General features: G+C 39.2%; 1 protein-coding gene across 5 annotated transcripts in view; it reads right to left on the bottom strand.

Annotated features, from left to right (window-relative positions):
• Nucleotides 1–12,376, bottom strand: part of LOC106088861 (uncharacterized) — a 431,599-nt gene that overhangs the window by 384,827 nt on the left and 34,396 nt on the right. Inside the window, exon 1 of one of the 5 annotated variants that reach the window (XM_059362967.1) lies at nt 12,150–12,223. The exons of the other annotated variants lie outside the window; for them this stretch is intronic. The gene's annotated coding sequence lies outside the window, so the exon portion shown is untranslated. Of the gene's footprint in view, nt 1–12,149; nt 12,224–12,376 lie in introns of those variants that run through there. 5 annotated transcript variants of the gene reach the window in all.

Genomic DNA, 12,376 nt, shown 5'->3' on the forward strand with positions numbered 1-12,376 from the left:
GGCATTTATGTAAAGCAACTCATGGTGGACATTTTCGGTTACATTTCAACCCAACTTACTGGCATCCAAAACCCATAGAACAGAGATGGCTTAAACCATAGAAAAGGTTTTCGTTTTTGTGGCCCTTTTCTGTTACATTAACCATGCAAAGCACAAGGAAGTTTCATTTGAATTTCGTTGTTCATTTTAGGAAAACCGCAAAAATGATTCCAATTTGCCTCTTGCTGACGTGGGGTGGAGTTGCTTTTTGTTTTCTCCCTCTATAAGTGCAGGCTGTGGTAGACGTAATGAGGCAATATTGCCCAGTAAATGTTTTAATGGAGTGTCTAAAGTGCAATAACAATTAAATAAAACAAATAGTCCAGCAAAAGTTGTCGGCTATGCTACAAAAGCACTAAAAATTGCTGGTTTGGGAATACAGATTAGATCATTTAATTGGGATGGTAAAGTGAGAAATAGGTTAAAATCTTATATTTTACCAAAACATGGGCTTTTGGGTAGAAATAGAATTTGATAAGAATGACAAGTTAAAATGGGCGAAGTTCCACCGGATCGAATCTCGGGAACCCACCGCATGAATTCCTTTAAAAAATTTATTGTTATTAACTCAGTTTGTATTTTAATTACAGTTGAACCTCGATTATCCGGGCCTCTATTAACTGGTTTCCCCTGTTAACCGTCAGGCTGTGCTTTCGGTTTTGGACCTCTATTAACCGTGGTTTGGGGCGCCCCGGTAGCCGAGTTGGTAGCGTGCTTGGATTACCAGTGCAGGGCTCGTGGGTTCGATTCCTGCCAGAAGCCTTGGTCTGTCGCTACTGTGGTATAACAATGGACTTAAAAAACTGTCTAAGTGAGTCTGTAAAGGATTGCCACTCTTACCTAACCTAACCGTGGTTTGCCTCACACATGATTGATGTCAAATTCTGGGATTCCCCTTTTTTATTTGGAGTTAAAGTTCTATCTGTCAGTCAGGCTTCGATAAGGAACGCAACGTGCTTTTGCTTCTAGATGAGAGCACAACTAGATGTAAATATTTTAATATGGGAAAAAGTTACAGTAATGTATCCTCCACCGAATTCTACATGCTAAATTCAGCCTATGGATCAAGGTACACTCCGAAGGTTCAAACACCGTAAATTAATCATTCAAAAACATTTGGCTTCAGTAAGCAGACAGTATTTCATTAAGTCTCTGAATACCAAGACAGCCTTATGGATAGCTGGTATATCTTGCGACAATGTAACATAACAATCTGCTGTCCCAAGATAACGAAAAGGAGAATAATGCTGTCTGAACATTGTAATAAAGCCTGGATGACCTCTTAAATTAGAGGGAGGCCGATGATGATGTCACAAAGCGAAGAATACGATCAACTGAGAATTTAAGCAAGTAAGAGCGTGCTAAGTTCGGCCGGGCCGAATCTTATATACCCTTCACCACGGATTGCATTTTTCGAGTTCTATGCGCGGTATCTCTTTTTAAGCAGAAAAAGAATATTGGAATGGAGCTATATCAAGTTATAGTCCGATACGGACCATAAAAGAATGCTGAACATTGCAGAAGTCATTGTGTAATATTTCAGTTCATTTCGATAAGAATTGGGCCTTGTAGGAGCTCAAGAAGCAAAATCGGGAGATCGGTTCATATGGGAGCTGTATCAAGATATTGATCGATTCAAACCATATTAGACACGTATGTTGAAGGTCATGAGAGAAGCCGTTGTACAAAATTTCTTCCAAATCGGATGAGAAATGCGCCCTCTAGAGGCTCAAGAAGTCAAGATGCCGGATCGGTTTGTATGGCAGCTATATCAAGTAATGTACCGATTTGCGCCATACTTAGCAAAGTTATTGAAAATCATAAGAAAACACCTCATGCAAAATTTCAGCTAAATCGGTTAAGAATTGCGCCCTCCAGCGGCTCAATAAGTCAAGATCCAAGATCGGTTTATATGGCAGCTATACTAGTAGATTATGAACCGATTTGAATCATAATTAACACAGTTGTTGGAAGTGATACCAAAACACAACGTGCAAAATTTCAGTCAAATCGAACGAGAATTGCTCCCTCTGGAGGCCCAAGAAGTCAAGACCCAAGATCGGTTTATATGGCAGCTATATCAAAATGTGGACCGATTCGAACCATACTTAGCGCAGTTGTTGGAAGTGATACCAAAATACCACTTGCAAAATTTTGTTGCAATATTTTGTTATAGTTTCTAACAACTGTGTCGATTATGGTCCAAATCAGCCCATAACCTGACATAGCTGCCATATAAACCGATCTGGGGTCTTGACTTCTTAAGCCTCTAGAGGGCGCAATTCTTATCCGATTTGGCTGAAATTTCGCGTGCGGAGTTTCGCTATGACATTTAACAACTGTGCTAAGTACGGTGTAAAACGATACATAACCTGATATAGCTGCCATATAAACCGATCTTGGATTTTGACTTCTTGAGCCACTAGAGGGCACAATTCTTATCCGATTTGGCTGAAATTTTGCATGAGATGTTTTATTATGACTTCCAACAACTGTGTTGAGTATGGTTAAAATCGGTCCATGACCTGATATAGCTGTCATATAAACCGATCGGGGGTCTTGACTTTTTGAGCGCCTAGAGGGCACATTTCCTATCTAATTTGGCTGAAATTTTGCGCTACTTGTTTCGTTATGACTTCCAACTACTGTGCTGAGTATGGTCTAAATCGGTTTATAACCTGATATAGCTGCCATATAAACCGATTTTGAATTTTGACTTCTTGAGCCACTAGAGGGCGCAATTCTTATCCGATTTGGCTGAAATTTCGCATGACGCGTTTTGTTATGACTTTCAACAACTGTGTTGAATATGGTTAAAATCGGTCCTTAACATTATACAGCTGTCATATAAACCGATCGGAGGTCTTGACTTTTTGAGCGTCTAGAGGGCACAATTCCTATCTGATTTGGCTGAAATTTTGCGCTACGTGTTTGGTTATGACTTCCAACAACTGTGCTAAGTATGGTCTAAATAGGTCCATAACCTTATATAGCTGTCATATAAACCGATCTTAAATCTTGACTTCTTGAGCCACTAGAGGGCACAATTCTTATCCGATTGGGCTGAAATTTCGCATGACTAGTTTTTTATGACTTCCAACAACTGTGTCAAGTATGGTTCAAATCGGTCCATAACCTGTTATAAAGGGTGATTTTTTTGAGGTTAGGATTTTCATGCATTAGTATTTGACAGATCACGTGGGATTTCAGACATGGTGTCAAAGAGAAAGATGCTCAGTATGCTTTGACATTTCATCATGAATAGACTTACTAACGAGCAACGCTTGCAAATCATTGAATTTTATTACCAAAATCAGTGTTCGGTTCGAAATGTGTTCATTCACCGTAACGTTGCGTCCAACAGCATCTTTGAAAAAATACGGTCCAATGATTCCACCAGCGTACAAACCACACCAAACAGTGCATTTTTCGGGATGCATGGGCAGTTCTTGAATGGCTTCTGGTTGCTCTTCACTCCAAATGCGGCAATTTTGCTTATTTACGTAGCCATTCAACCAGAAATGAGCCTCATCGCTGAACAAAATTTGTCAAAATTTCGAACCGAACACTGATTTTGGTAATAAAATTCAATGATTTGCAAGCGTTGCGCGTTAGTAAGTCTATTCATGATGAAATGTCAAAGTATACTGAGCATCTTTCTCTTTGACACCATGTCTGAAATCCCACGTGATCTGTCAAATACTAATGCATGAAAATCCTAACCTCAAAAAAATCACCCTTTAGCTGCCATATAAACCGATCTGAGATCTTGACTTCGTGAGCCTCCAGAGGGCGTAATCATTATCCGATTTGGCTAAAATTTTGAATAATGGTTTCTTCCATGACCTTCAACATAGGTGTCAAATATGGTCCGATTCGGTTTATAGGCTGATACAGCTCCCAAGAAACCCTCTGTTTTACTTCTTGAACCCCTAAAGGGCACAATTCTTACTCGAATTGCCTAAGCCACTAGAGGGCGCAATTATTATCCGATTTTGCTGAAATTTTACACAACGACTTCTATTATGGTCTTCAACATCGGACCATAACTTGATATAGCTCCAATATTATAGCAATTCTTTTCTTTTGTCCTTTGTTAGCCTAAAAAGAGATATCGGGAAAGAACTCGACAAATGCGATCAATGGTGGAGGGTATATTAGATTCGGCCCGGCCGAATTTAGCACGATTTTACTTGTTTTTAAATATTCTCGCCAGAATTCCAACCTCTGCGTTCAGCGTCATGGGCGGACATGCTAACCTTTGCGCTACGGTGGCCTCTAATGGATGTCAGGACTCACAAGTTATTGGGCTCTTAAAAGCGATCTGACAGATTCTTTGGGAAGAACTCGAAAACATCTTCCTTCTCTTATTCTATAGTGTTAAGTGTCTTTGTGAATCATAATGTAACCAAAGCTCCTTTGATTTTCTAACACTTCAATGTTAAATGCCCTCAACAATTCTACCCCACAACATATGCTCTAAGATGACCTTATCACATGACTTTCGCCTCAAGGTATGCAACACGAACATTGCGCACAGATTACAATGAAAATAATAAAAATGAAATTTTCTTTTTATGTCATCAACCATATTTCACAATAAAGGTGTTGTTGCAAGCAGATAGAAAACACAAAACAAAAGAATAAAAATTTTCCTCTTTTCTCTCTGCAAGAACCGAGATAAAATACCGAACATGGGAAAATTTAGACGTTTATAATTGAATTCCAAAAAAAAACCACAGACAAGGAAATAGAGTTTTCAAAAAACCAAACACCTTGGTAGTAGAAAGCTTAAAGGAGCAATCTGACACATGGAAATTGTAAATTTTCTCATTTTCCAATGAATATGAATATGAGAAGAGCTCATTCATAATGGCATAAAGTGTACGTAGTCAAAAGTTTGCACGTAGCTTCTCGTTGCGCTTTGTTGTCATAAACATCCGTAGTTGTGTAGTTGTGTATGGGTTATGAAGGGGGGAGGGGGAGGGAAGGGAGGATGTCAGTTCACCCCACCTTTATGGGTGTAGAAAATCATATATTCCAAGTAATCGTTGATGGAGCGCTGCTAGGTTGCTGCTATGACTTGGCTGGGTGTCATATCCGTCGGTACGTACATACGTCCGTCCGTCCGTCTAGCTGTACTTTTGCTCGCACTCGTATGTGCATACATAATTTGCCAATTTTGTTTATTTATTTATTTATGTGTAAATTTCATTTAAACGATAAGAAATGCTCAAAGTTTCAACTTATTTAATGGCCAAGTATGACTGGAGTGCGAGTACTTGTTGGTTGGATCGGTTGTTTTTGTTTTCTTTCGCCTTTTTTGCATTTTTCTTCTTTTGTTTCGTAGAAGCAACCAACCAACCACCTGTCAGAACAAATTTTCTTGTTTTGCCTTGGGCAAAAACAATGAAAACTTGCTGCAGGTTCTTTGGTGTTTTTTTGTTTTTGGAAAATGTTTTCAAAGTACTTCAAGAATTTTGTCAAGAGGTGGAGTAGTGCAATTGGATTGCGGCGACAAGGGGGCTGGGGGACAGGCTACAATCATGTGTTTTGAACATGTTCTACAAATGAACTCCATCCTCCTCGAATGCTCTCCGTTTCGTTGGCATAGAATAACATACTCGTAAATAGAAAATTGTTTATAGCAGAGATTAAAGAAAATAAATATGAAGTCACGTTGAACATGAACACATTTTATATGCTTGTTTATGGGTAATTTTACGCCATTTCACCTATTAAAGAGCACCTAAAAAATATTTAGTTTTAATATTAAATGATGAAATTCGGTTAATTTCTTCAGGAATATAGAACGTGGGGAAAACATTCAGTTTGTATACCCTCCACCATAGAATGGGGGTATACTAATTCCGTCATTCCTCTTGTAACGCACCGAAATATTGATCTGAGACCCAACAAAGTAGTATACATACATTCTTGATCCTCTTGATATTCTATGTCGATTTAGCCATGTCCGTCCGTCTATCTGTCGAAAGAAGTATGGCCCATGTTTTGATAAACCGATTTTGGATCTTGACTTTTTGAGCCTATAGAGGGCGCACTTTAGGCTGAAATTTTGCACATGGTGTTTTTGGTTTTGATCTTCAACACATATGCCAAGTATGATCGAAATCGGTTTGTAGTCTGATTAGCTGCCTTATAAACCGACCTCGGATCATGACTTCTTGGGCCTCCAGAGGGCGCAATTCCTATGCGGCTTGGCTGAAATTTTGCACAAGGTGTTTTGTTTTCAAATCGGTTTATAACCTGACATAGCGGTCATATAAACCGATCTTGGATCTTGACTTTTTGAACCTATAGAGGGCGCCATGACTTCTTGAGCCTCCAGAGGGCGCAATTCTTATGCGGCTTGGCTGAAATTTTGCACAAGGCGTTTTGTTTTCAAATCGGTTTATAACCTGATATAGCGGTCATATAAACCGATCTTGGATCTTGACTTTTTAAGCCTATAGAGGGGGCAATTTATATCCGATTAGGCTGAAATTTTGCACATGGTGTTTTTGGTTTTGATCTTCAACACATATGCCAAGTATGATCGAAACCGGTTTGTAGCCTAATTAGCTGCCTTACAAACCGACCTCGGATCATGACTTCTTCAGCCTACAGAGGGCGCAATTCTTATACGGTTTGGCAGAAATGTTGCACAAGGAGGTTTGTTTTCAAATCGGTTCATAACTTGATATAGCGGTCATATAAACCGATCTTCGATTTTGACTTTTTGAGCCTATAGAGGGCGCAATTTATATCCGATTAGGCTTAAATTTGGCACGTAAAGTTTGTCTAAAGCATCCAACAGCAGTTCGAAATATGGTCCAAATTAGTTTAAAAACTGATATAGCTCCCATATTACCAGATCGGCCGATTTGAATCTATGGGGCGCAATTATTTGGCTGAAATTTTAAACGTGGAATTTTTTCATGACATCTAATAGTCGTGCCAAGTACAATGACAATACAAGTTTATCTGCATCTGTAGATGTACTTCCTATATAAAGGGTGGTTTTTTAGCTATTATCTTTTTGGCAACACTGGTTTAAACAGTTAACGCACGTTTTGTGTTTTGCTTCACTGCCTAACATCTTCAGATTGGTCTATAATTTAACCATGGATCGTCTTACAGGAACAACGCTTAACAATTTTTGAATTTTTGTTATCCAAATGCGTCCTCAGTTAAGAAAGTTCATCGCGCGCTTCTTCCATTGAAGGACGAAGCTCATTTTTGGCTCAATGAGTACGTTAATAAGCAGAATTGTCGATTTTGTAGTGTCAGCCAGAAGTACTGCAAGATCTACCAATGCATCTAGAAAAAGTAACAGTTGGGTGCGGTTTATGGACTGGTGGCATCATTGGACCGTACTTCTTCAAAGATGATGCGAATGGTAACGTAACTGTGAGTGGTGAGAGCTGTCGTGAGATGATTCGGGACCGGTCAATTGGGCGCCTAGATCGTGAGATTTAACGCCTAGTTTTTATGTCATAGTCATCTAATAGTCATGTACAAGTACAATGACAAGAAAAGTCCATCTGCATCTGTATCTTCTATACAAAGGGGAGTTTTTTAGCTATTATCTTTTTGGCAACACTGGTTTAAACAGTTAACGCACGTTTTGTGTTTTGCTTCACTGCCAAACATCTTTAGATTGGTCTAAAATTTAACCATGGATCGTCTTATTAACGAACAACGCTTAAAAATTTTTTATTTTTTATTTTATTAACAAAATGCGTGCTCTGTTAAGAAAGTTCATCGCGCGCTTCTTCCATTGAACGACGAGGCTCAGTATTGGCTGAATGGGTACGTAAAGAAGCAGAATTGTTGATTTTGGAGTGAAGATCAGACAGAAGCACTGCAAGAGCTACCAATGCATTCAGAAAAAGTAACAGTTTTGTGCGGTTTATGGGCTGGTGGCATCATTGGGTCGTACTTCGTGCGATTTAACACCTTTAAAGTAGATGTTGTGGGGCTTTGTTAAAGCTCATGTCTATACAAACAAGTCCTCTTCAATTGACGCACTGTAAAACAACATTGAAGCATTCGTGAGATTTTGGCCGAAATGTTGGAAAGAGTGTGTCAAAATTGAACTAAGCAGATGGACAATTTGAGACGCAGTCAAGGTGAATATTTGCATGAAATAATCTTCAAAACATGAAATAATATGGACCGTACTATCGACTCAAATAAAGATTTCAAGCATTTTTCTGAATTTTATGAGTTTTTGTTTTTAAAGAACTTTCCTATAGCTCTCAAAAAATCACCCTTTACTTGAAACTAGTAAAAACGTGGCGAACTTAGATATCTTTTATGATAACTCCACTGCCATATCCATAGTGATATGCAAAAGGGGGCTGATCAAATAAAGATTTCAAGCATTTTTCTGAATTTTATGTTTTTTTTTCGAAAAACTTTTCTATAGCTCTCAAAAAATCACCCTTTACTTGAAACTAGAAACTATATAGCTTTTATGATAACTCCACTACCATATCCATAGTAATATGCAAAAGGGGGCTGGTCTGGATCATATTTGATTCAGTTCCCTAGAACTCTTATTCAAGTCAGAGTTTCAGCGAAATCGGTCAACAAATCCGCTTTTTATGGGATCAAGACCATGTACTTAAATATCGGTCTATATGACACCTATATCTAAATATAGTCTGATCTGGACCATATGATGGTCAGATGACGGGAGGCTTAATACAAGTCACCAAATGCAGCTTTTATGGGCTTAAGACCTTTAATCGGCAGATATGTCTATATGGCAGCTATATCTAAATATAGTCCGATCTGAACCATATTCAGGTCGGATGTGGAGAGGTTTCAAATAACTCACTGTTTCAATTTTCAACGAAATCGGGTAATAAATGCAGCTTGTATGTGCTCAGACCCTTAACCGGCGGATCGATATAAAGGGTGATTTTTTTGAGGTTAGGATTTTCATGCATTAGTATTTGACAGATCACGTGGGATTTCACACATGGTGTCAAAGAGAAAGATGCTCAGTATGCTTTGACATTTCATCATGAATAGACTTACTAACGAGCAACGCTTGCAAATCATTGAATTTTATTACCAAAATCAGTGTTCGGTTCGAAATGTGTTCATTCACCGTAACGTTGCGTCCAACAGCATCTTTGAAAAAATACGGTCCAATGATTCCACCAGCGTACAAACCACACCAAACAGTGCATTTTTTGGGATGCATGGGCAGTTCTTGAACGGCTTCTGGTTGCTCTTCACTCCAAATGCGGCAATTTTGCTTATTTTGCTTATATTCAACCAGAAATGAGCCTCATCGCTGAACGGTGAATGAACACATTTCGAACCGAACACTGATTTTGGTAATAAAATTCAATGATTTGCAAGCGTTGCTCGTTAGTAAGTCTATTCATGATGAAATGTCAAAGCATACTGAGCATCTTTCTCTTTGACACCATGTCTGAAATCCCACGTGATCTGTCAAATACTAATGCATGAAAATCCTAACCTCAAAAAAATCACCCTTTATATGGCAATTATATCTAAATATAGTCCGATCTGAAACAAATTTAGGTCAGATGGCGATAGGTTTAAGGCAACTCACTGTTTCGAATTTCAACGAAATCGGGTAATAAATGCAGTTTTTATGTGTTCCAGACCCTGATTCAGCAGATCGGTCTATATGGCAGCTATATCTAAATATAGTTCGATCTGAACAATATGTGGGTGAGATTTCGGGAGTCCTAAACAACAAAACTTTTATGGGCTTCATACCCTTTATCGGCAGATCGGCCTATATGGCAAATGCAAAATGCAAATTTTGCCAATGAAAATTCCAAGTGCAGTCCGATTCAAGTTTAATGCTCAATGATAAGGGGCCTCCTTTTTATAGCCGAGTCCGAACGACGTGCCGCAGTGCGACACCTCTTTGGAGAGAAGTTTTACATGGCATTGTACCTCACAAATGTTGCCAGCATTAGGAGGGGAAAACCACCGCTGAAAATTTTTTTCTGATAGTCTCGTCAGGATACGAACCCAGGCTTCCAGCGTCATAGGCGGACATGCTAACCTCTGCGCTACGGTGGCCTCCGGCCTTTATGGCAGCAATATCTAAATATAGTCCGATCTGAACCATATTTGGGTTAGATCTCGGGAGTCCTAAAACTATTTACAGTTTCAAATTTCAGCAAAATGGAATAAAAATTAAACCTTTTATGGGCTTCAAACCCTTTATCGGCAGATCGGTCTATATGGCAACTATATCTAAATATAGTCCAATCTAAACCATATTTGGGTCAGATCTCGGGAGTGCTAAAACTACACACTGTTTCAAATTTCAGCGAAATCGGATAATAAATGCAGCTTTTATGGGCCTTAGACCATTAACTGGAAGATCGGTCTATATGGCAGCGCTATATTTGAGTCGGATGTCGGGAGGCTTACAATGACTCACTGTTTAAAATGTTTGCGAAATCGGATATTAATTCTGGCCTTTATGGGCTTAAGACCCTCAAACGGCAGATCAATCCAAATATTGTCTCATCTGAACCATTTTTAGGTATGATGACGGAAGGCTAAAAGCAACACACCCTTTCAAGTTTCAGCGAAATCGCGTTATAAATGCAACTTTTGTGGGCTCAAGACCCTTAATCGGCAGATCGCTCTATATGGCAGCTGTATGTGAATATAGACCGGGCGGAATTAAATTTGAGTCGGATATCAGGAGAGTTTAGGTTGTGTTTGGTTAGGTTGAAAAGATGGTGCATATATTAATCCGCCCCATGCCACTATGGACATACTCCTAAGCCAGTAATCGGCTTGTTGTGCGCTCTAAAAACTAGAAAGTAAACTCTAAAAAGAAAATAAAAGGAATTTCGTGCTACTTGCATAATCCCTAATTGTTTTCAATACCACTCCACTAAGTTGGTTCAGGTCTGATATTGTGTCTCCACCTAAGTACCGGTATCTGTTGGACGCGAAAGCCGGGCAATGACAAAGGAAATGCTCCAACGTCTCATCATCTTCCCCGCATGCCCTACATATGCTATTACTTGCCGCACCGATCTAACATAAGTGAGCTCCTAGTCCTATGTGCCCCGTTATGATACCAATAGCTATACTGACCTTCTTCTTACTTCCTTTCAGTAATAGCCTCGTCTCTTCACGATCTGGATCCCCCCATAGGATTTTCGCCGTCCTACCGACCGTTTCACTGTTCCACAATGTTGCCCATTCCCTTAACTCGGTCTGCGTCGACCCGAAAGGCTTTGGGTAAGTCAAGTTTATTGCCGGCAGTCCTCTGGCCTTCACCGCCAAATCGTCTGCCTTTTCATTTCCCCTTACTCCGTTATGGCCCGGCACCCAAACGATGCGGATTTTGCCATTCTCAGAGAAGGCGTTAATCTCCTTCTTACACTGCAAGACTGTTCGTGACCTTACCGCCCTGGTTGTTATTGCCCTTATGGCAATTTTACCGTCGGTAAAGATGTTCACACTCGATGTCCTCACGTTAGCACTGCACCACTTCACGCATTCCGTGATCGCCCGGAATCACATAAAAAGTCGATTAATCGATTAGTCGAAAGTCGACTTTTAGATCCCCATGCGGAACTATGTTGTGGTTCAGCAAAAGAGTTTGTGCTTTGGTTCTACAATTTACACTTGTTTATGGCAGTTGTCCACCCTATATCAATTAAAGTATCGGGAATGATTCTATTTTTAAAAATTTTTGTCAACATTAAGCTGTTATTGTCATCGTTGTACTCACATGACCAATTGGATTGCACCTTTACTTATGTGTCTTATAACGCAATAATTGTTTGAAGGGGATTAGATAATGTAAAAAAAATATCAAAACACGTTAATATAACCAGTCAGAAGCTTATAAGGAATATTCGATTTTGAGGGAATAGAAAATACAAAGAAATGCGCAGCTTGCAATCACTCCCGACTACACTTTTTAGTAGCACATTATCATTTATATAGACTACTCTCCTATTCTGCTTTTTCTTATTAACTTGCATCATCCCTTTAACCACCACCCTTTGCCATGACATTCAAAAATTCCATTCTTACACTCATGTTGCCCCGCAGAGAATACAATCATCGCTAATAATTACCTTCTTTGATTTTTTTTTTCGCCAAATTTCCTCCTTTGCTCTATTTCTGTATGGTGGATTTCCTCAAAATAAAATGAAACTCAGCAAAAATTCTTGTGTGTTTGTTGTTGTCGTTGTCGGAGGTGTTATTAATTGTTGTTGTTTGGCTTTTTAACGAATAGTTTTTTCTAGTTTTTGTTGTTGTTGTTGTTTTCACAAATGAAGACGATAATGATTCTCTGACTAAC

This window comes from Stomoxys calcitrans, chromosome 2 (genome assembly GCF_963082655.1).
Source record: "Stomoxys calcitrans chromosome 2, idStoCalc2.1, whole genome shotgun sequence".
NCBI lineage: Eukaryota > Metazoa > Arthropoda > Insecta > Diptera > Muscidae > Stomoxys > Stomoxys calcitrans.